At 40.3% G+C, this 24,876-nt stretch overlaps 1 protein-coding gene across 2 annotated transcripts in view; it reads left to right on the top strand.

Annotated features, from left to right (window-relative positions):
• The window catches only part of C1H1orf21 (chromosome 1 C1orf21 homolog), a 232,330-nt gene that overhangs the window by 22,473 nt on the left and 184,981 nt on the right, over nucleotides 1-24,876 (top strand). Inside the window, exon 1 of one of the 2 annotated variants that reach the window (XM_063710134.1) lies at nucleotides 3,585-3,665. The exons of the other annotated variant lie outside the window; for it this stretch is intronic. The gene's annotated coding sequence lies outside the window, so the exon portion shown is untranslated. Of the gene's footprint in view, nucleotides 1-3,584; nucleotides 3,666-24,876 lie in introns of those variants that run through there. 2 annotated transcript variants of the gene reach the window in all.

The raw sequence follows: 24,876 nt of genomic DNA, 5'->3' as shown, positions 1-24,876 counted from the left end.
AAGATTGCAGAAAATGACCTGCAGGTGGATTTTTAGTACAGGTCCTCTTTCTAGTCCTACTGGAATGAAGGGATTCATAATGGATCTTGGAAAATTAAAACAGAAAGAATAAGAAAGAAGGTGATCTTGACCAAAATAATATAACCATCTTGGTTATGACAACCAGCTCCTTATAGAACACCAACGAACTTACAGAGTGAGGTCTTTGGTCTACATGTCCTGCCTCATTTGTAGCTCATCTGCTACCCAGCACACCACCTGATTCAGGGTGGGCCTGGACAAATACGCACCAAATAGAATTAAATGTTATCATGACTCCAGGGGCTCTGGGTATTGACTGTTTAATTCCCTTCTCTATGAATTACTGAGTAGTATTTTACTGTTCTAGACTATGCCTTCAGTTGGCTTTGCTCTTATTTGTGCCCTTCTCTAGCAGCACTGCAGAGTAGCTCCCAACAGAAGAGAATCAAAACATTTATATAAATTCGTATAATGGCAGGCAAAGACAGCAGAATAGGGATTCATGTATGAAAAATTGGCAGACTTATGAGAAATAAAAGTGATATATTAGACATGCTCTGTGGAGAAGAAAGTCCAGTAGGAAATGTATTTTTTTATTATGAATTGAAATAAAGTGTCTGATCTTAAATTTTAAAATATAGCTAGTAAATATACTGTAAGGTTCTTCTTATTTAAGAACTTATTGTTCTGGTCAAAGAAAAAAAGAACTATATTAGATAAAAGATCTGTGAATAGCTTGTGCATCTAGGAATAATAGCTTTGGAAACAATGTCCTGATAATTATATCTGTGTCTGGGTAGGTGAAGATGTTTCAAGAAGTTTGAATTTATCTTGACAGGATTATGCTGAGATAAAGGATGATTTTTCAGGTGGATATCTTGGATTTTATACTTTTGTCCTAACTTTTGAAGACGTTGAATGATTTTCACCAAATTCGCAATAGCGCAATGAACATTTTAGATTCAGTCTCGATTTAGTGTGCAAAACGAGAGTCAATTTGTTTCCAGATGGACATATTTCTGTAAATTGAAACAAATTACAATGAATTTTTATGTGGATGAAGGTTGCTAATGGCATATGATGGTATTAAGTAAGAGGTTATAGTCAGTTTTCAGATTTTCTTCTAATACATATATTCTTTGGATTAATTTTATTCAACATAGTGAAAGATTAATTTGCCATATATATTTTATATATATATATATATATTTTTTTTTTTTTTTTTTGAGATGGAGTTTCGCTCCTGTTGCCCAGGCTGGAGTGCAATGGTGTGATCTTGGCTCACTGCAACCTCTGCCTCCCAGGTTCAAGTGATTCTCCTGCCTCAGCCTCCCTCCTTACAGGCGCCTGCCACCATGCCAGGCTAATTTTTGTATTTTTAGTAGAGTCGGGGTTTTGCCACGTTGTCCAGGCTGGTCTCGCTCTCCTGACGTCAGGTGATACACCCGCCTTGGCCTGCCAAACTGTTGGAATTACAAGGATGAGCCACCGCGCCTGGCCTCGAAAATATTTTCTCCCCCTAAATCTCTGCATCAACTAGAGTTGCTTCTCTCAGAAAATTCTAAAATCCTGCAGAGATAATGTAAATGAAATAGTTCCGATTTGGAGAAAATGGCTTACTGCTAATTTTTTTGTTTAAACAGGAACATATGTGGTTTACGGGAAAGTTTGTGATCAGACGTAAGAGTCTGTGAGGTCCCATCTAGTTTTCAGGTTTTGGCTTTTCAGCAGGCTTGAAAAACCTACTGGCTTCTCTAGGTTCTAGAGGGCTCTTCTGCAAGCCCATTGGGGGACATTATTCCCTTATTAATGATTGCAAAATAATTAAGAATATTTATTTGTTCTTTGTAGTAGAATGTTGCTTGCTGGGCAGCTTTCCATACTATCAAGTCAGAGCACGGAGAGTTCAATGTTATTATCTTTTCCTTAAGCCAACGTAATGAAAAATTATTGGTTATGGGTATTTCCTTTTTTTTTTTTTTTTTTTTTTTGAGATGGAGTCTCACTCTGTCGCCCAGGCTGGAGTGCAGTGGTGCAATCTCGGCTCACTGCAAGCTCTGCCTCCCGGGTTCACGCCATTCTCCTGCCTCAACCTCCCGAGTAGCTGGGACTACAGGCGCCCGCCATCATGCCCGGCTAATTTTTTTGTATTTTTAATAGGGACAGGGTTTCACTGTGTTAGCCAGGATGGTCTGGATCTCCTGACCTTGTGATCCGCCCGCCTTGGCCTCCCAAAGTGCTGGGATTGCAGGCGTGAGCCACCGCGCCCGGCCGGTTATGGGTATTTCTTAAGAAGCCATGTATAAGAGCTTCTATATGTTCTGTCATAAACTTGAATTTGTCTTCAGTCCACCAAGTTTGTCTCAGAGGGATCTGGACCCAGATGTGAGATACAAAACTTATTTGATGCTCTCCTGGTGCTAATATGGTTCGACTACCTAAAATTATGCAGAGATGATTGTATATTTAGACATTATTTGATATGGCTGTTTATTGCCTAATAAAATCTTGAAGAGAAACTGGGATGAAAAGGCTTTATAATCTACCTCTGTCTCCCTTTATTGCAGAAGTCCGGACAGCTTTTCAATGTGATGGATTCTGTGGCAAGGATTACATCATTGGGGGGTTTTATATTTCTATAATTTTAGATTAGTTATTTTAGTTCCCTTACCCCCATTTTTAAATATTCCTGTCAGCTAAAACAAGGATTTTCTTAGGAAATGATGAAGCCAGGTTTAATTTCTACTTAGTGAGAAGACTGCATTACCACCCCACTGTTAAGGTGCAGGTATTGTCAGTAGGGCAAGGATGGGTTTTCTTTTGTAAGGAATGCATTTGAAGGGATAGATTACAGACTCAGGGTAATGTGAACCTGTTTCCATGCTTGGGAGTGTCCTCCCAGGTGATAGACATCCCTTAGGGGAAGCCTCAGGTAGGATAAGCAAAGCCTAGGTACTTATTTGCTTGTTTCTTAAAGAAACACAATAATAAAGACAAAAATGGTGTATGGATCAAACAGATGAAACCAGAAGAGTGTTAATATCCAGAAATGTATTCTCTAAGGCTCTGCCTAATTATATTAAAAGTAATTTGCAAATCTGGCCCTGAGTTTTCTGTAACCATATAAAAAGAAGAAACACTATCAGTTACAAGATTCTGTTATAGCCTGGGCAACATAGTGAGACCCCATCTCTGCAAAAAAGAAAAAAAATAGTTGGGCATGGTGGCACACACCTGTCATCCTAGCTGTTGGGGAGACTGAGGCCAGAGGTTTGCTTGAGCCCAGGAGTTCAAGGTTGCAGTGAGCTATGATTGTGCCACCACACTCCAGCCTGGGCCACAGAGCGAGACCCTGCCTCAAAAACAAAAACAAAAAATTCAGTTATAAGAAAAGAAAAATATATATCATTGCCTTGGATAAGTGCAGCAGTTCCTACAACTGAGAGAGAAATTTCTCCTTGTGAAGGGACATTGAGAGTTAACAATTTATCTTTGCTTGGGAAAACCAAGATATCTTCCTTAGCCTTTCTAGAAATAATTCTGTTTTGATGACTGCAGGCACGGAGCATTGTGAGACACCACGTTTTACACATCTGGAGGAATTAACTCTCAGGATATACTCATCCCAAGATTCCTAAGAGCAAGTAAAGGAAACCTAATCTCTGTTATTCTTCCTGATATCTCTTTGGTGGACACCTGTTGCTGTGGTAATCCTGCAGTGTCCACCATGAAGTTTCTTCATTTCTTCAAGGGAAGGAGTGACTGGGACTTCATGCATGCTGAGATGTTATATGTATATACATGTGTGACAAAATATATGTGGGAGGAATTCTTAAAATGCTAATATTTGTCATCAAACCTAGAGGTGAAGCTCATCGTCACATCCCCGTAAAAATTATACAGAATATTTGCAGTCAGTTCTAGAATTTATTTGAACAAAATCTCATAGTATTAAGGATGACCAAAATAAGGGAGTGAAGCGTAGATGTCCTGTATTAACATATTGATGGTAGAGTTGAATTTTTTTAGGTTCATTAATGTGTTTGAAATCTGTAAAATATTTCTTTCTTGTTTTGACCAGCTATAGAGGTTGGCAATAAGTCTCTGAAGTAGCTCTGGTCAGACCTGACTGCACCAGAAAACTATGTTTCTGAAAAACGCCCAGGAACCCGAGGCATTGAGTCTGTAGCTACAGCGGCTGGCTGTCTCACTGTGGGGACTCTTGTAGCGGGATATAGGAAATGAAGTGACAAGACTGTGAGCTTTGCCGTTACTCCTGGAGCCTTGTGAAGAAGTGTCTCTACCACGAAAATATGGTCCCTGTGTGGTGGGGTTATCTTCAGGCCTCTTTTCCCATTTATAGTTTGCCGGGAAGTCAAAAGGAAAAGGAGGAAGGAGATTCTCAAAATCAGAGAGGAGGAGCAAGGAAAGGTCACTCTGCCTTAAATTTGCCAGTTTTCCTGAAAATAATTTTTCTTTGTATACATATTGCAGTTGCTTCCTCCTTCATCTCAGGTAAACCTATTGACCATGTGCCTTCTTGTGTGATTTAAAATAACATAATATTTATGTATACACAGAGAGCTTTTGCAATAGAAGGTGTGCCTTGAGAACTGCAGAGTGCCTCTTCCCTGAACCTAACACTGGACCAGAGTTAAGAGTTGCTCAATAAATGCATGTTGAATTAATTTCACTTTTTCTTTTTCTAGAGGATCTCTGTTGCTCAGGCTGGAGTGCAGGGGTACAACCATGGCTCACTGGGGCCTCAACTCCCAGGCTCAAGCGATCCTCCCTCTTCAGCCTCCCAAGTAGCTGGGACCATAGGCATGCCAACATGCCTGGCTAATTTTTTAATTTTTTGTTGAGACAAAGTCTTGCTATGTTGCCCGGGCTGGTCTTGAACTCTTGGGCTCAAGCATTTCTCCTGCCTCGGCGTTTCAAAGTGTGAGATGATAGGTGTAAGTCTCTACGCTAGGCCGGATTTGATTTTAGACCCTGGGGAACCCGTCTTTGGACTGTTTCTCAAAGAGAGGGCAGATATTATTCAGCAGAATCCTCGTTGAGCATTGGTCTTACTGTGAGAATTACTGTGTTTGTGTACACCAAAGCTTGACTGTGTAAACCTGAACTAAGTGTAAGAGCCCTTCTGGTAGAAAAAAAAAATTGACAGTGTATTAGAAAGACAAAATCAGACAGCCTAACCAAACTATGTATTTGTCAATAAATGTTCAAATTCCATGGTCTATTTTTATTTTCTTACATAGCTTTATTTAGCATCCTAGATTGACTTGTTTTTTGTTGATACTGTTCCTTTGTTAAAATCTTGGAAAACCATTCATTAAGTTTTATGACTTAGGAGCTAAAACTGATGGGTCTCATGACCAGTTTATTGGTTCTTTTGGCCACCTTTAGGTCAATTATGTAATGTTTTCTTCTTACTTTTGTGTGGGGGGAAAGCAAGCCACCTTTGCTTTCATGATTTTGTTTTTCAACGTTTGAGATCGTTTGTTAGATCAGAGGTACGTGTGATGAAGGTCAATACTTAATAAACAGTGCATTGGTTGTTGGATTGGCCACATGTGTAGTTTTGGGCTGTTATCTTCTTGGAACTTTCATTTTAAAAATGATGAGACATACCTTCGTTTGGTTCCTCCTGACCCTCACTCAACATGACATTGTTCCAGGCACTGGAGCATGGCCGTTGAGTAAAGTTGTGGGGTGTTGCATTGGAGATGGGCATAGGTAGCCCAAGTTTATGTGTTTAAAGAACACTAACCAGGAAGCCAGGAGGCAAGGACCTCTCCTGTTGGCTTTACTACTAATTAGGAATGTGACGGTAAAAAATCACTTAGCCTCTTTGGACCTTTTCTTTTGACTCCTTACTCGGTAAGTGTCTAGACTAGTTTTCAAACTTAAGTGCACATCAGAATCATCTAGGAAGGTAATTGAAGCAACAGTTCCTGGGCTTTACTAACAGATAATCTGTTCAGTAGGTCTGGGATGGAGCCCTGAAATTTGCTTATTTTGCGTGTTCTGTTCTGATGGAGGTGGTCTGTGAGCCACGTTGCCAAAAACACATGGCGTAGGTCAGTGCTTTCCAAACTGTGGGAGGTGACCTATTAACGAGTCATTAAAGCAATTTAGTAGATTTTGAAAAGCATTAAAAAAAATGAAACAGAAGAGAAAGGAAATTATTGGAAGCATCATGGAGTGAAGCTCAATGAAGTTAGAAAGCCACCTCCTGTATTTTTAGGTATTCGTTACAGCAACACCTTATTTCCAAGTCTGTAACTTCAAAAGTCTATTAGGCCTACTTATGGCAAATTGACTTGAATGTGCAAATCGAAGATTTTGAATTCATCCTTCTCCTGCAGCACTGATTACCTGTTTTACAGGTTTTAATATTGACAATGTCCCCTGAACTGCCGCAGGATGGAAGTGTTGATCCCATCATTGCAAAAGAAACTTTTTCTTAGAATTAGAACATAGAGTAGGAAGATCCTTTCTACATCTTCTCAGGAATATAATCGGGAACCTTATTCCCTTCCACTTAGTGGAAACAATTTGGATAACATGTAAGTAACAGTCCTAGGCAAAAAGGATTGCCAGAGATGAACAAACCACATCTTCATAGGAACAAAATCATCTTCCTAAAGAGATGATTTATTGAAAGGGGATCTAGATGGTCACCCCTGGCAAACTGAATATCTCTTTCTTCACTAGTATTTGCTCCATAAATGTTTTTTTTGGATAGTGCTTTCTAAAGCTATTTTATTCTAAGATTTTAAATAAGACTTTTACTCATTCAATAATTTGTTCCTTGAAGGAATCATGTATTTTAAGATTTTGTTTCCATTGCAGTGGATGATTTTAACCTATAAGAATTACAATGGGAAAAAATAAAATTTTATGAAAATTAATCAAAATGTTAGATTAGAAGGCAGTTGACAGAAATCATTAATTTAATTAAATTTAATTTATTATATATGTGCCTATGTGTGTCTAAGTGGGAAATGCTGTCTTCCAAGTAGCTTTGGTGATTTTTTATACTAATCCCAAATAATTTGTCATTGCTTAAAATTAAAAAAAAGCAAGAATGTCCTGCACAAATCACTTTTGGAACTCTTGAATTTCCCTTCAAAGTCAGGTAATGATCCTCATGAGAAAACTGGTTTCATTGCTTAAGGGCTACACCTCATTTTTATGAAAAGCAGTATTACTCAGCATGATCATCTACCTTATTTGGCAGGGTTGTCTCTGGATGCCTGTTGTTGCTTCCCAGAATGAAATATATCTTCAAAGAATGAAATATATCTTCAAAGAATGATAATCATCCCTGACCTATTGGAATGGGACACAGACTTCGGAGGCAGCTCAGAAGGAAGTGTTTCAAACATAATGGAGCAATGTTTTTCATCGTGTTACTGGAAGAAATGCTAGTTTCTAAAGATGACCATTCTTAGACATAAAATTCCTGACACATTTGTTTTAAAACAAAAATTGGTCACACTTACTTGATGATTTTGGTGGAAAAGTTGCCAATGAAGGGTCTGAGAAACAGGAGATTGGAATTAGGCCAGTTTAGTGACAAGGACCTGAATGGGTATTGCCTATGATTCCTTCAAGGAAGGAATGATTGAATGAATGAAAATCTCTTGTGGGGTGTGTGTGTGTAAATTCCAGGTGATTTATACTCTCCTGTTTTTGGCTCAGTCGAAAGAGCAGTGCTTGACACTAAGAGGGAAGGGTGACTGTAGGCAAGGCAGGACATGCTGCAGACTCGGAGGATTACTGTCAGAGCCCTTTTCAGTGAAAAGAAAAGCTGCATAAAAAGAAAATGGCCTTTGCTAGCATAAGGAAAAACGGTCAAAATTTAGAGCTGCTTCCATAGCGACAATGCTATTTTTTAAGTACAGTTAGATCTGAAATACACCCCTCCCCCAGAGACATCCATGTGTCAAGATAGCTCTCAGAGTAGCTACGGAATGCTTGTGAAGGCTTTTAATTTAACCCAGCTTGTTTATTTTACACTACAATAAAGTAAAAATATCTGCAAATTATAGACCTCAAAAATTTAGACTTTAGGTTTGGTATCTTATTTAACACAGTTTAAGCAGGGATTTAAAATCTGAGGTTTTTAACACTTATCACAAAAGGAATTCTTGGTGTTTGTGTGTAATCTTAACTTTGCATCTTTAAACTCAAAATATAGAACGAACAAGTAAAAGAAAAACTTCAGTTATTCACATGATACCTTGCAGTAGAAGATATTTCATCTGAATCAGGCAGTTTCAAACATCAAAATGCCAGATTCTTCTTCTCCTGCTTTCTCTAGTCACTGAGCTTGCCACCTCCCGTCTTGGAATGGTGAAAGCAAATGTTTTCTTATGCTGTATCTGGTGGAGAAACCACTATGGGAGTTTGTATAGAAGACATAATCAATGTGTTGGGATAAGGCCAGGTCTGACAGGGGATGGGGTATCGCTGCATGAATGTGTGGGGGCGGCAGAACTCTTTGCTGACCTCCCTTTCCTTTCAATGTCTTTGGTTCAGGAGTTGGTTAAGGTGGTGATGGTAGCCTCTGAGTGGGCATTCCCACCCTTGCCTAACCACCCAGTCCCGATTCTTAGCCAAATAAGTGAGTGACTGGTTTGGAGTATTTCCCCTTTCCTAAAGAGAAGCTGACCCTTCTGGAAACTTTTGCTCATAGATCCTGTCTCCTTTGTGGCCTGTCATCAACTAAAACTTTGGTCCACCACTGTGATGAATCAGAGGAAAGAACCTCCAATAGAGTTATCATAACTTCTCTCTTTTTTTTTTTTTTTTTTTTTGGAGATAGGGTCTTACTCTGTCTCCCAGGGCTGGAGTGCAGTGGCGCCATCATGGCTCACTGCAGCCTTGCCTCCTGGGCTCAGGTGATCTTCCCACCTCAGCCTCCCAAATAGCTGGCATGTGCCACCATGCCTGGCTAATTTTTTTGTATGTTTTTTGTAGAGATAGGGTTTCACCATGTTGCCCAGTCTGGTCTTGAACTCCTGGGCTGAAGCAATCTACCTGCCTTGGCCTCTCAAAGTGCTGTGATTACAGGCTTGAACCACTGTGCCCGGCGAAGTTATAACTTTTCTGCTGTGCTCTGGGAACTGCTGGACTTAGCTGTCTGACTTGACTTAGGTTTTGCTCTGTTGGGCTTGTGAAATGGCTCTCACACTACTCCTCAGAACTTGTTTGTGATCAAGAAATATTTGAATTTACAGAATGCCTTTCTTTTGTGGATTCATTAATTTTGACACAGATTTTTCTCATTTATTGTCAATATCCTCAGGCACTACAGAAGGCTTGGTGGCAGCACCAGTTTGTTGAGGCTTAGTGAAGAGGTCTGAGGCTCTCCTGGTCATGTAGCAGGTCTTCAGGGAGACTGATGTTGAATTTAGTAGCTCATGCCAGTTCCTGTTTCACATTCTACTAATGTTGGTTTGGCTATCACAATGTCAGAATGATTTCATAAGAATGACCATATGTTTTGTTATAAAAGTACAGCTTCTTTTTTGTGTGTGTATATGTGTCTGTGTGTTCTTGGGCCATGTTTTCTTTACATGAATAACTGCACTCTAGAGGCTTTCCATAATATGTCCAAGAGGTCTTTCTGTTGTTTGGTGCTGTTGAAGAGGTGAATTAGTTTTATAATGAGGGAGGTAGAATGGGATGTCAAACAGCCCTGGATCTACAGAAAGCCCAGCACAGGCAGTCACGGTGGTGTGATCTTGGCTTACTTATTTCCTCTTTCCAAGCCTCTGTTTCCTCCTCTGTAACATTTGGATAATAATGTCTTGCTTACTGGCTTTTGGTGAAGATAAAATGAGAAGACATGTAAAATGATATCCTGTGCATAGTAAATTTTCACTAAATGGTGGCAGTCAAATGTTTTCGTACTGTAGTAACTCAGTTTCTTGGGTTGGTTTTTGTGGGGAAGATAACCCATTACCAGTTTACCATGCAGGGAGTATTGAATTCCTTATGGAGTCCTAAGAAGTTAGAGCAATAAAAGGTCTTATTCATTCACTCTACAAATATTTATTGAACACCTGCTACATACCAGGCACTTGAGGTTTCACTGAGCAATGCAAATCTCAGCCCTCGAGGAGCATATACTTTAGAACTGGAGGAAACAGACAAACAATACACACAGTCATGTCGGTTACGCTATTTGTTTCAGAGTGTTTAGTACTGGGGAAAAACAGAAAAAAATACAGAGCTTAAAGGACATAACATTTTAAATGAATCTAACTGGGAGGGTAACATTTATTCAAAGCTTTGAAGGTGCTTGAGTTAGCCATGCAGCTATTTGAGGGAGGAACCTTCCAGGCCAGGGAACAGCCAGTGCAGAGTCACTGGGCATCGAGGCCAGTGTGGCTGGAGGGATGAGCAAAGGGGAGAAAAAGAGGAGGCGAGGGCACAGCGCCAGATTGTGTGAGGCCCTGGAGGCCATTGAGGGCTTTGGTTTTTACTCAGAGGGAAGGTGAAGGGTTTCTAACAGGGAAATGACATATTCTGCCTTAGTTTTTATAGGATCACTGGCTGTGACTCAGAGTAAGCAGATGGAGACGTAGATGGCAGAGGACACCATTAATTCCTTCATGAGTTAGGATAGAATCTGGAGTCAGAGCTCAAATCCTGGGTCTGCTGCCATACCACTGTGAGTGTCAGACATCCAAAATGGAAGGAAGTTTTCAGGGAAATCTTGAAATATCTGATTACTCTCTGAGAGCCAGGATTTAGGTTGTGCAAGAAGAAAAAAAAATGCTGGTCTCATTTTTTTTTAACTAACAGTGTATCTTTGGGGTATGAAAACTGAGGCATTTTTGTAGCCTAAAATTACTTTTGTGGTGGGGTGGGCCGGTTTTTCCACATGGCTGTGTGTTTTTAGATGGATTCTTCATGTAAGACATGGGATTTCATTACGTTGGCTCTGACATTTTATTAGACTTAAATTTTCTAGGTCTGGTTAGCTATAAAGTTCACTGTCAAGAAGTTATGGGACCAAAATACAAAATACTTCAGTGTGCTAAAAATTAGGCCTGTGGTAATAAATCATTGTTACCTAAAGAAAGACATCATTGCTAAGGTGTCTAATTTCAGATTATTAGGAGGAAAAAATAAATAGTTTGGTAGGCTTGCCTTACTATGAAGCCTTTTCATTTTTAACTCCCAGTCTCTCTACTTTACCTCTGCTTTGGGGAAATCCAAAAAATGTTTTACTTGGCATCAAAATGTACTTTTACCTGGCCTTTTGCTTAACCTGAAGTTGTTAAAAAATAAGTTGATGTCTAAAATAACCCCCCCACACAACATTAATCCTCCTTCAGTTGTAATTTGCTAAATATTTTTAAGCCCATGAGTTTTTTTTTAATAAGAAAACCTGTAATATATAACGATTAATCAGTACTCAGATACCCAGTTAATTATTTGAGGGAGGGGTGATTGTCTGATTTTTGGATCATCTTGATCTTCTTGCTTCCTTTCTGTTACTTTGCCTATCTTGCGACCACAAATGCAGCTACCCTTTCTATGTGACTGGGCTGAAAGAGGGAAAAGAGACGGGATTCATATTTGTCTATTTTCGTCTATTAACTTCACAGTTTCACCATTGTTTTGGTGCATTTCTCTCTTCATTTCTCCCCAACCCAAGATTACACTTCTGCTTTAATACATTCTTTTGTTTTGTTTTAGAGACAGGGTCTTACTCTGTCACCCAGGCTGGAGTGTACTGGTGTGATCATAACTCACTGTAACCTCCAACTCCTGAGCTCAAGGGCCTGCCTCAGCCTCCCAAGGCATGCCACCATACCCAGCTAATTTTTAAATTTTTTGTAGAGATGGGGGTCTCACTGTGTTGCCCAGCCTGGCCTTGAACTCCTGGGCTCAAGCAATCCTCTTATTTGGGCCTTCCAAAGTGCTGGACATGAGCCACCGTTCTCAGCTTTGAATGTGTATTCTTGAGGTGTTTCATCAAACCAAAAGTTGGCCATGAGAAAAATAAAATTCCTTTAGGCTTTAAAACAAAACAACAACAATATTCAACATATGCCAGCATTAGGAAATTTTTATTGTGTTTCAGATAATTTTTAATATAAAATTTCTTCCCACGTTTTTCCACCTCAGCTTTACAGGAAACCAAGAAAGTAAACGTGACAGTTTATGACAAATATGTACTTGGGGCAGTGGAAGTTTCTGTGTCTCAAGGTCTCCTTTTCTGTTTTTTTTAACTACTCAGATGGAGTTAGTCTTAAAAAATAAATCATAGTTTACCTCCTCCATGGGTGAGAAATTCAAGATGATGAGTTAGGATGAGTGGGAAATACTATTTACAGTGGAGCTGTCTGTAGTTTGGGGATGGTTTCTAATTTCAGCATTGAAGCGGTAATTAGTATAACAAATATCTCTGAACTTAAGCTGATGACCATTGTCTATGGTGCTTTATAAAGTCCGCTTCCCCATGAGTGCAAGGTCCTCTGGAAGCCATGTGGATATCTGTTCATTTGTATGCATGTGCGTGCATATGTGCATGGATGAAAGCATATAAATGCCGACTGTATATACAAGGCTAACCTTGATGAACGATATCAACTGAATACGTGGGGAGCATTCTTGGAAGAAGTCCGATGGGATGGCTTTGGCTGATGGATAAGATTTCAGTGGGTCAAGATGTCTAGAGAAAGAGTATCAGGCAGAAAAAGGAATAAGCAATAGTGCAGCATCAGGGCCGTGTGGATGTTCCCGTTGCTGATCCTATCCTCCCCCGCTCATTTCCCTTTCGAAACTCAGCTCGGATATCACCTTGTCCTAGGTGTGTTCCTGAGGAAGGCTTTGTTTGAAATGCTTGCAGATTTTGGAATCAAACACTTGCCTTCCTCTTGGTCAAGTAGCTTAATAATAAGCAAAATTTGTGTAACACTGTAAGCCAGGCAGCATTCTTAGCACCTTGCATAGGTCTGGTCATTTAATCATAACAACATCCCTAATGAGGTAGGAGCTATTATTATTCTCATTTTACAGGTGGGGAACTGAGGTATAGAAAGGGTAAGTAACTCGCTTCAGGACACACAGCTAGAAAGTAGAAGTACAAAGAGTAGAACACTGGTTCTTTGAGTTCAGAAACTATGCTCTTAACCACTACACTAGAACCTTGCTAGGCTGCAGTTTATTTGTAAAGCCTTGTGAAAAAATTTTCAGCACACTATTCAGCATGCGGTAGATAATTGGAAGTCTTTTCTATTGTTAATATTTCCTGTCTCCTCAGTTTGATTGATAGGATTTTCTTCCCGTACATATCTCTCTGAGAGCATTGTTGCACTTTGCCATAACTGTTGAATTGTCTATTTCACATGTTAGACAGAAAGCTTCTTGAGGTCACTCTACGTACAGAACTTGTTCCCCAATGGCTCGGTGTTGATGGACTGAACGAATAAAATGTTTTGTCTGGCACAGATTGACTTGCTGCAGGGAAAGCAGTCCTGTGGAGTGGTTCATACGCAAGACGTTAAGGCATGTACTACAAGGTTTTAATCCAGCCCGTACCATCCACTGGCATTATGTCTTGTGTAAACTATTTATCCTCCCTTAAGCCTCCACTTCCTTGTTTATTTAATGGGGACAATGAGTTGTTATAAAGAGCCAAGGAGACAATGTGTATCGGGATTTAACAGAATGCCTGGTTTATGATAAGCAATAAACAATTACTTTTATTATTGCTGAATAACTGCTGAAAGTCAGGTACTCTGCTACTTGTTGGAGGTACAGAAATAAAGATTCCTCCCTCATTCAGGAACTTCACCAGTCTCATAGAAGAGAAGAATGGTCACCAAGTAAATTATAATCTATGCAATAATGTACAAAACAGATAACTTTGTGAGGATGAAAGGTGAAGAGAAGTCTTCATGATGGAGGATATATCCAAGATGGGTTTTGAAAAATGAATAAAAGTCCTTAAGGCAGAGCAGGAATGAAGCCTTCAAATACTGGGATTGTGGACTTAACTGAATAGGCAATGGGGAGCCACTGAGATTTTTTGAGTAGGAGGGTGACATCAACAGAACTGTCCTTTAGGAAGATTAATCTGACAAAAATATGTAGGATGAGTTAGTGGAGAGAGAAATGAGGAAATAAATATCACATAGACCTTTAGTGAAACCTCCTACGCAGAATAGAAATCCATTCTGCAGCACCCCTTACAGATGGTTATCCAGCTGATGCCTGAACACACCAGGAAGGGGAAGTTCACTTCTTCCTTAAGCAGCTCCTTCTTTCCTTTCTTCCTTTCTCCCTATTTCAGTTTTTCCCTCCTCTCCTGCCAACCATCCATTCATCCCTCCTTCCATCTCTTCTTCCATCCATCCATCTACCCATCCATCCCTCCACTCATCCATCCACCCATCGTCCATCCATCCATCCATCCATCCATCCATCCATCCATCCATCCGGCCATCCATCCATCAATCCATCATTTAAGGGTTTCCTTAATGCCTGTTACTGGGGTAGGTGCTGGCAACGTAAAGTTTAATACAATAGTCCTGCCCTTGAGGATCTCACAGTCTAGTCTCATACTTGGTGTCCATTATTGAATAATTATTGTTGAAAAGTTCTTTTTTCCTTGGATTGAGTGAAATCTCCTTTATTTTAGGCCTGTCTCCTACTGGTCCTACTTTTCTAATTTTTTCTTGTAATACACTAACATTCTCTTTTTTTGTGATTGCTTTTATCATTTTTACAAACCATATCATGGAGCTTCCTTGTCTTCTCTGTGGAAAATCCAGTTCCCTTAAAAGGGCCTCCTAAGGCTGAATTCATAAAACTTAAGGACTTTTGGAGCTGAGTGAGACTTTAGAAGTCATTTACAATTCATATCTCAGCCCTCATCACTTTACAGATAGGAGCTGAGTCACAAATAAGTTGTGACTTGCCTAAGATCGCAGAGCTAGTTAGTGGCAAAACTAGGACAAGAATTTAGGCTTTCCATTGTCCAGACTTGCAAGACTAGTGCTTTTTCAAACTGTCTGTCCTGATAACCCTTCCCAAACGTTGTGTGAATTTTCAGTATCTCTCAAAATTGTGGAACCAGAAATGAAGTATGGTGTCTCAGATGCGTTCTAACCTTGGTAGAGAGCTGTGATGAGAGTTAATAAAGGCCAACACTAAGAGAATGTGCCCGGCTCCATAAGCCTCATTATCTGCATTTTCTCATTCAGCCTCGCAACAGCCCTCATTGGATGGGTTTAGTATGCTAATACTAAGATAGGGAAACTGAGCCTCAGAGGAGTGAAGTAATTTCCAGTTCACGGGCACACAGCCAGTAAGTGGAAGTACTGGAAATCAAATGCAGGGCTGTCAACTTCAAAGTCAGTGCACTGACTGCCTCCCACATAAGGGCCATCATTTACCATAATCTCCAACTGTAGTGAAGATACGTTAGCAGAAGCATAGTATTTGCGAGCACGTGTTGAGTTTCTGGTTATCAGAACACCTAGCCCTGTATACCTTGAATGGGGCAGAGTCAGATGTTCTCCATCCTGCATTTATGAACATCTTAAAAAACTTAGGTGGAGGTCTTTAACTTAATTTCTGTTAAATGTCACACCATTGGCTTTGCCCCATCTAATTAATAGTGGAATAAGGCTCATGAATGGGGCCTGAATGTTTGGGTGTGACTTCTGGCTCTATCCCATGTGATTGGGTGATGTAATGCTCTTAGATGTCAATCAAGATTAGCCGTCCTGACCTCAGTGTGGGTATTAGATTAACTGAGATGGTGTATGTAGAAGGACTTTGCAAACCAGCAAATTGATGATAATCCTGATATCTTTTTTTTCTCCTTGAGACAAGGTCTCGTTCTGGCACCCAGGATGGAGTGCAGTGGTGTGATCTTGGCCCTGCAGCCTCCACCTCCTGGGTTCAAGCAATCCTCCTGCCTCAGCCTCCAGAGTAGCTGAGACTACAGGCATGCGCCACCATGCCTCATTTTTAAGTTTTTTGTAGAGACGAGGTCTCTCTGTGGTACCCAGGCTGATTCCAAACTCCTGGGCTCAAGCAATTTTCCCATCCTGGCCTCCCAAAGTGTTGGGATTACAAGCACGAGCTACCATGCCTGGCCCTGATCCTGGTGTCTTAAAATATGGAGTGTAGCCTGCCTTACCCATGGTCTCCAGCAGTCTTGCCTCCCTCTGTTGTTGCCTTATTCAGGTTTTTCCTGCTGCCAGGAATGCTGCCCTTTCCTCCCCTCTGTCACCCCTCAAAATGTTACTTAGCTTGAAAGGGCAAGGTCAGAGGCCAATTTTGAAAAACCTTTCCTTACTTACCTGGCAGAATTAATTTTTCTTACCAGTAGACATTCACACAGCTTTGTTTACAGCACTGATATAGACCTTATCTCAGTCCGCCTTGAATTAGTATTTGTTATGTCCACACTTCCGCCACTAGAAGAGAGTTCCTTGAGAACGGAGACCATATAGTTTTTGTCTTTATGACTCTTCCCCTTCAGGGAGGCTATAAAGAGAGTCAAATAGTGATTCAATTGGGTCTTTGATATTGGCCATCCCACCCAGATTTATGTACTCAGCAGCTCTGCCAGTTTCCCTTCTGGCATCATCCCGATCAAGATAAAGATGTTGGAAAGGGCAGGGCCAAGGGCGGAGCCCTGGAGAAATGTGGCCCTGTGTTAAGCTCTTCCTCCAAATTATTACCCAATCATAAATTATCTCTGGCGTTGTTGTTATGTAATGGTGAGTCCTCAGAACAGTGCATGATCAATTCGTCTGTCCAGGATTACTGAGAAGTCTCCTAACTGGTGGTCTTCTACTTTCATGATCAGTTCGTCTGCCAGGATTACTGAGGAGTCTCCTAACTGGTGGTCTTCTACCTTCTCCCTCTAATTTATTCTGCAAGCACCCTCAGAGCGATCTTTTAAAAAGCCCGTCTGATTACATCGCTCCTCTGCTTCAAACCCTTCAGTAACACACCCCATTGGTGTCAGAGGAGGAACCCTGAGCAAGACCCACCCACCTCTCTCTGGGGTACGCACCACCCTATTTCATCCCCACAGGTTGTCTTTCAGTTCTCTGAATGCCTGCATCTCCCTGCTTATGGGATTTCACTTAGGCTCTTTCTTCTTGAAATGGCCTTCCTCCTATCTTTTAATTTGCAAACTCCTATCTTGATTCTTGGCTTAAATGTCATCTCCTCAGAGAAATCTTCCCTAATGTGCCTCTCTTAGCATCAGGTACTTTCCCTTCTGAATGCTGATAATTATTTGTATAATTATTCCTAATGCCTTTCCCTCCCAGTAGATTCTAAATTCCCTGGGAGCAGGCAGGGACCTTGTCTGTCTAACCAAGGCATACTGGGTGCGATAGCACAATGCCTGACACACTGTAGATGCTCATCTGATGATGGCTGGATAAACATAAAGTCTGAATTCATTTCTTCAACCTACATTTATTGAGACCCTCCTGTGTGCAGGGGCTGGGTACTTAGGAGATTCATACAGGTAAAGGAACCACAGGAAGATGTCACCTTTGCTAGCACAGCCAATGGAGAGGATCAAGTTTCTAGGTCTGCCCAGGGCTGGTGAAGGTAAGAATGTTATGTTTGAGCTGAATCCAGCTCTTATTTTACCATTGTATTTACCAGATATCAGACTGGCACAAACACTGCCAAAATCTTGACACCCTAAGTGGACCAGACTTCCTGCTCACCAAGAACTCCGTCAAAACCAGGGTGTAAAAGTTAACTTGAGATGATATTCTTAGTGAATCCTTGTTAGTGCCTAGTGCTTACAAAAATCTGCTAAAGCTACTTTTTAGCTTTGACAGAAATCTCTCTACTGGTTTAGTTTCCTGAATCTACTCCCATATTAAAAAATAAAATCTGACATGTCTCTGTTTGTATGAGCTTCTCTTACTCTGTGGAGCCCTAAAGATTTCTCAGAGAGGCTTGGAGGTCAGGATCTGTCCTGGATTGCTTTTTTTTTCCCCCAATGATTTTTGCCTTTCCCTTCTCACTTTCAGGACCAGTGAGACAGTTAGGGGTAGGAAAGAAGTGAGAACTAGAGTGGAGTCTGGGTCCCTGGAATTCTCTTCAGCTGGGTGATCTTGGGCAGGTTATTGAACCTTTCTTGGCTTTGATCACCCATCTGTCAAATGATGTGGTTGAAATGAATGAAATTGATGTCTCCCTTCAGCTCTGAGCAATAGGAAGCTCCACTTCCTGATCTAGTGACCCTCCAGCTCCAAAATATAGGTTGAAGTAACTCTGCCTTCAATTTCAGGCATTTACAGCTTACCTTTTCCATCTTTGCCATCGGCCTTGCTTGGAAAAATCTGTTTGGTTATCTTTCTTCTCCTCCCACCCTCTACATACTTTCCTGTACTCTTAGCTCATTTTGGGCACGGCCATCCTGACATTCTTACAGGTTTGAACCACTCTTAAGTAAGGGCCCTATGACTTAGGTAAGGGCCTTATGTCCACTGGACTCCAGGGCTGAAACACTCAATGACTTATCTAAAACAAGATCAGGTTGCTCAATTTTAAATACTAGTTCAGCTGTACAACCTTGGGCAAGATACTTAAGCCCTCTGAGTTTTGGTTTCCTTGTCTATAAAATGAGGATGATAATAGACCCCACTTCAGTGGGTGTTGTGAGGTATCAGTACCTTCCTGACCACAGTAATTTAGGTATGGTGCATAATCTTTGAAAGTTAGCCATTTTAAATATTTGTGCCTTTTTCCATTTGTCAACTATTGGAACATTTTCCAGAAGATCTACACTGAATTCTTAAGCTGTCCCACATGGTATATCATTGTATAGGGGATAGTATGAAACTTTGCAGGTAAACAAATGTGCTGCATGGAAAAAACATTTAAAATCAGGGCATTACTTCAATGAACAGCTGAGAAGAGGAAGAGGATAGGAGGCAGGGAGGGACCAGAAGAAATAATTCTTTTTCTAAATGTTGCAAGAAGTGGTCTACCAGGTAATTTGCATTGTGATTAGAGCAGCTTCAGATGGGAGAGAGAAAGAACATGAAGAGGGCTGGTCACACTTCATGTTGTATCAGAATTAACAAAATATACCTACATCCTACATTAAATATGACTTATACTTAATGATACGAACATCAAGTTGCAGTTGATTATTGACCTTAAAGTAATACTTTGTAGACATTTAAGCAAACATTTGTAAATTTTCGTAGTTCTGATTTACTTTTGTATCTTAGAGCTAATTATGTTTTCCTTGGGTCTGGGATGTTTCCATAGGTCTGTGAAAAGTCTGTGGCACACTGGCCTGTGCTTGTGCCCCTGGTGGATAAAATGGGCCCAGACAGGGAAAGAAGCTGGGTCTGAGCTGAACCTGGGATGAGATTTTGTTGCTTTTCTGAGGACCCAAATGCAGGGAGTGATGACATCTCTGCATTGCTATTAAGGACTTGCCAAATAAAAGGATCTGGTCAGGAAAATGGACTCAGGGCAGGGGCTGTGGTCACCCTGCCCCCCAGCTTACGTTCCTTGCACAGTTTTCCCCATCTGATCCTACCCCTGGCTCCATCCCCCAACCCAGTCCAACACACTTTTTGTCTCATTGACTCCAGACAACACACTCAGTCACTCATTCATTCACCAAGCATCCATTAAGTGCCCAATGAGTGCTAAACACTTTGATTACTCTGATGAATTCAACAGCGATTTGGTCCTAGAGGAGGGCATAGTCCATTTCTTTTCTATTTATAGCACCACTTGTAGAAATGGCCCTCAGCACGTTGCTAGCATTGAAAGAATAAATAGATTCTGGGGCTGGAGAGGCCCTGGCATCTTCTTGGGTACCTTATAGTTCAGCATGGAGTTCATGACACCCTCCTTACCCCCACATGGGTAACTGGTTGTAGGAAAGGTCTTTGCATCATTTGTAAATTATGTCGTTTGCAAATGACATAATTTTTTTCTTAAGAAAAAGAATCTATGCAAGTCTCCAATTCTAAAATTCTGTGATTGTATGATTCTAAATTAATTTAGGAAAGCAGGCAGACAGTTTTTGTACGTGTTTCCATGGACACTGTGGATGTTATGTTGAGGTGTCTGCTTAGTCACATTTGGCACCATCTGGCATAAAAGAATTACTGGATTTTGGTGTGAGGGCAACTCAAGGTACTTAGATGGATCTGTTGTTCTAAGATTCAGTTGAAATGTTCCAGCAGCTTAGTAGCATAACAACAAGACAGTGTTGGGTTTGCCAGGTAATATACAGTATACTAAAAATACAAAGAGTATTTTACTTATAGTATTTTTAACAAATAATTTTTAGGATAAGTATATCCCATGTGATATACTTTGGGACATACTTATACTAAAAATAATTCATTGTTTGGCTGGGCATGCTGGCCCACACTTGTAATCCCAGCACTTTGGGAGGCTGAGGTAGGCGGATCATGAGGTCAGAAGATCGAGACCATCCTGGCTAATATGGTGAAACCCTGTCTCTACTAAAAATACAAAAACAAAATTAGCCGGGCGAGGTGGTGGATGCCTGTAGTCCCAGCTACTCGGGAGGCTGAGGCAGGAGAATGGCGTGAACCCGGGAGGTGGAGCTTGCAGTGAGCCGAGATCACCCCACTGCACTCCAGCCTGGGCGACAGAGCGAGACTCCATCTCACAAAAAAAAAAAAAAAAAAATATATATATATATATATATACATATATATATATATATATATATATATATCCATTGTTTATCTGAAATTCACATTTAACTGGGGAGTCTATTTTTTTTTTAAGCTAAACCTGGCAACTCTAGGTAGCCTCTGTCTATGATCTGTGATATTGAGAATATATCAGTAGAGGTAATAATACTGCACAAAAGTGTCTATCAGTTGATCAGAAACTTTTCAGCCAATTAAATGTTTGATGTGCCAGTGACTGTCCTCCACTCTGAGCCCCTCCTCAGATATGAGGATTGTGATTTCAAACAGCACAGTTTACGATTTGTAAGGCTTTGATTAATGTTTCTTTTCTGCCAACTATTAATAAAATGACAAACAACCATTCTATTAAAATCCTTAAAATGTCCACATGTATAATTTGTATCTTCATTAGTAGCTACTTACATTTTGAAAAACAGACTTTTAAAATATTGGTGAAATTTGAATTTATAGAATTTATGAGTGCTTTTGGGGCTTAATTTTTCTTATCTGATAAGTTAGCTCTGTAATTTATATGAGGTCGAGACCTGTTAATTCAAGCACACACCAGCATCTGGCCCCCAAATACCAGATTCTTCTACAGATTTTTCATCTTTGGTTCTAATTAGCCTTGGAATATTTATAACTATATCCATTCATCATTCCTTCTTTTAAGATCTGGTGCCTCTGGTTCCATATTAAATTTAAAGTAGTTTCTTCTAATTCTGTGAAGAAAGTCAATGGTAGCTTGATGGGGATAGCATTGAATCTATAAATTACTTTGGGTAGTATGGCCATTTTCACGATATTGATTCTTCCTATCCATGAGCACGGAATGTTTTTCCATTTGTTTGTGTCCTCTTTTATTTCCTTGAGCAGTGGTTTGTAGTTCTCCTTGAAAAGGTGCTTCACATCCCTTGTAAGTAGTATCCATAGGTATTTTATTCTCTTTGTAGCAATTGTGAGTCAGCGTTCACTCATGATTTGGCTGTCTGTCTATTATTGATGTATAGGAATGCTTGTGATTTTTGCACATTGATTTCATATGGAACCAAAAAAGAGCCCATATAGCCAAGACAGTCCTAAGCAAAAAGAACAAAGCTGAAGGCATCACGCTACCTGATTTCAAACTATACTACAAGGCTACAGTAACCAAAACAGCATGGTACTGGTACAAAAACAGATATATAGGCCAATGGAACAGAACAGAGGCCTCAGAAATAACGCCACACATCTACAACCACCTGATCTTTGACAAACCTGATAAAAACAAGCAATGAGGACAGGATTCCCTATTTAATAAATGGTGCTGGGAAAACTGGCTAGCCATATGTAGAAAGCTGAAACTGGATCCCTTCCTTACACCTTATACAAAAATTAATTGAAGATGGATTAAAGACTTAAATGTTAGACCTAAAACCATAAAAACCCTAGAAGAAAACCTAGGCAATACCATTCAGGACATAGGCATGGGCAAAGACTTCATGATTAAAACACCAAAAGCAATAGCAACAAAAGCCAAAATTGACAAATGGGATCTAATTAAACTAAAGAGCTTCTGCACAGAAAAAGAAACTACCATCAGAGTGAACAGGCAACCTACAGAATGGGAGAAAATTTTCACAATCTATCCATCTTACAAAGGGCTAATATCCAGAATGTACAAGGAACTGAAACAAATTTACAAGAAGAAAACAAACAACCTCATCAAAAAGTGGCCAGGAACTTAAACAAATTTACTGGAAAAAAACAAACAACCTCATCAAAAAGTGGGCAAAGGATATGAACAGACACTTCTCAAAAGAAGACATTTATGCAGCAAACAAACATGAAAAAATGCTCATCATCACTGGTCATTAGAGAAATGCAAATCAAAACCGTGATGAGATACCATCTCACGCCAGTTAGAATGGCGATCATTAAAAAGTCAGGAAACAACAGATGCTGGAGAGGATGTGGAGAAATAGGAACACTTTTACACTGTTGTGGGAGTGTACATTAGTTCAACTATTGTGGAAGACAGTGTGGTGATTCCTCAAGGATCTCGAACCAGAAATACCATTTGACCCAGCAATCCCATTACTGGGTATATACCCGAAGGATTATAAATCATTCTACTCTAATGACACATGCACATGTATGTTTATTGCAGCACTATTCACAATAGCAAAGACTTGGAACCAATCTAAGTGCCCATCAGTGATAGACTGGATAAAGAAAATGTGGCACATAAACATGGAATACTATGCAATCATAAAAAAGGATGAGTTCATGTCCTTTGCAGGGACATGGATGAAGCTGGAAACTATCATTCTCAGCAAACTAACACAGGAACAGAAAACCAAACACTGCATGTTCTCACTCATAAGTAGGAGCTGAACAATGAGAACACAGGGACACAGGGAGGGGAATATCACACGCCGGGGCCTGTTGCAGGGTAGGGGCTAGGGGAGGGATAGCATTAGGAGAAATACCTAATGTAGATGATGGGTTGATGGGTGCAGCAAACCACCACGGCACATGTATACCTATGTAACAAACCTGCACGTTCTCCACATGTATCTCAGCACTTAAAGTATTAAAAAAAAGAAAAGAAAAGAAAAGAAAAAATATCTGGTGCCTCTGTGAGGAAGAAAGAAAAATACAGCCCCCTGTCCTTGCAAAATTTATAGGCTTTTTGTGAGTTTAGATATTTGCTGAAGTCCTAAATGGAGAACATGAGAGGCTTGCAAAATCCTCAAGATTCCTCTGCTTTGTTTTTGCTGTCTTTATTGAAGGAAAAGGGAATATAGAATATAATTTTGCCATTTTCTTTATTGTATTTGATAACAAGAGACAAGTTCCAGAATCTTCATTTTTAAAAAACCTCAGTCACATAATTTTTGACACCAAAATTCAAGATCAGTGGTATCCAAGTCAGACCCAAGAGGTACATGCTACTGTCCCCTTAGGTTTGTAGGGTGAGGAACCACAAATAGCTCTCTTTGCTGAGCTGTCCCCAGACATAGGTGGATAGACTTTTTCACCTGCTGTGGCCATCCCCTGTTGGCCTCAGTGGTGTAGCAGGTCTGGCAGCTTTTCCCATGATTGTTGGGGTGTGTGTGCAGAGTGGTAGAGTCCTTCCTGCTCTGCTCTAAAACCCTAGCCGTGGAAAATCCTTTCTTCTTCTCCTCAGAGTGCCAACAGTGGCACTGGGGCTCTCTGCTGGGCTGGCAGAGAGGAGTGGATATGTGGAAGTCTTTCTTCCCGAATCTTCTCTTTATAGAGGACTGGTTTAAAACATGTCATGCATTCATATTGTCATCTGTATGCCTGTCTTTGTAAAGTGCAGATCTGAACATGTTACTTGCACACATAGATGCTTCCAATTGTTCCCATTGCCTACAGAAGGAATGATTATGGAATAAACTCAAATTTCTTAGTACAATATGCAAAGCCTTCCATGACCAGTCTCTTCCTATCTTCCTAGACCATTGCTGTCCATCAGGAATGTAAAGCAAGCCACATATGTAATTTAAAATTTTTTAGTTGTCACATTATAAAATAGAAAAATAAACAGATAAGGTTAGTTTTAACAACATATCTTATTGTATCCAGTATATCAAAAATATTATTTCAGTATGTGACACTCGTCATATTTCATGTGCTTAGAAGCTACATGTAGCTAGCAGCTACCACACTGGACCAAATAGTTTTGGTCTCTTGACCTTTAGTTTCCCTTGGACCCCAATCCTCACCTCTCTTTCAATCCTAGGAACAATGCTTGCCTATTTCCTACTTGGGAACATTTACATGAGCTATTTCTTTCCCACGCCTGAGAAATTCCAGTCCTTTCTTTACATTTTTAAGTATCACTTCTTCTGAAAGTCTTTCTCTAAGAGCCCATCCCTGTCCACTTCTCACCAAGGGCAGACAAAGTGCTCCATTCCCAGGGCTCTTAAAACCCCTGATTCTCCAGCAGGCTTCCTCCCTGTGTACTGTAATTATTTTCCAGACTCTGGACCCGTCCTTCACTAGACCGTGAGCACTTTCATGACGGGGACGGTTTCCTATTTATTTTTGTTTAACCAGCACTTAGCATGGTGTCAGAATACAGAATTCAATGACTCTTGAATAAACACTGGGGTAAAAGTAT

This window comes from Gorilla gorilla, chromosome 1 (assembly GCF_029281585.2).
Source record: "Gorilla gorilla gorilla isolate KB3781 chromosome 1, NHGRI_mGorGor1-v2.1_pri, whole genome shotgun sequence".
Lineage (NCBI taxonomy): Eukaryota > Metazoa > Chordata > Mammalia > Primates > Hominidae > Gorilla > Gorilla gorilla.
Note: the sequence above shows the minus strand (reverse complement) of the source record. Positions and strands in the feature narration are given on the sequence as shown.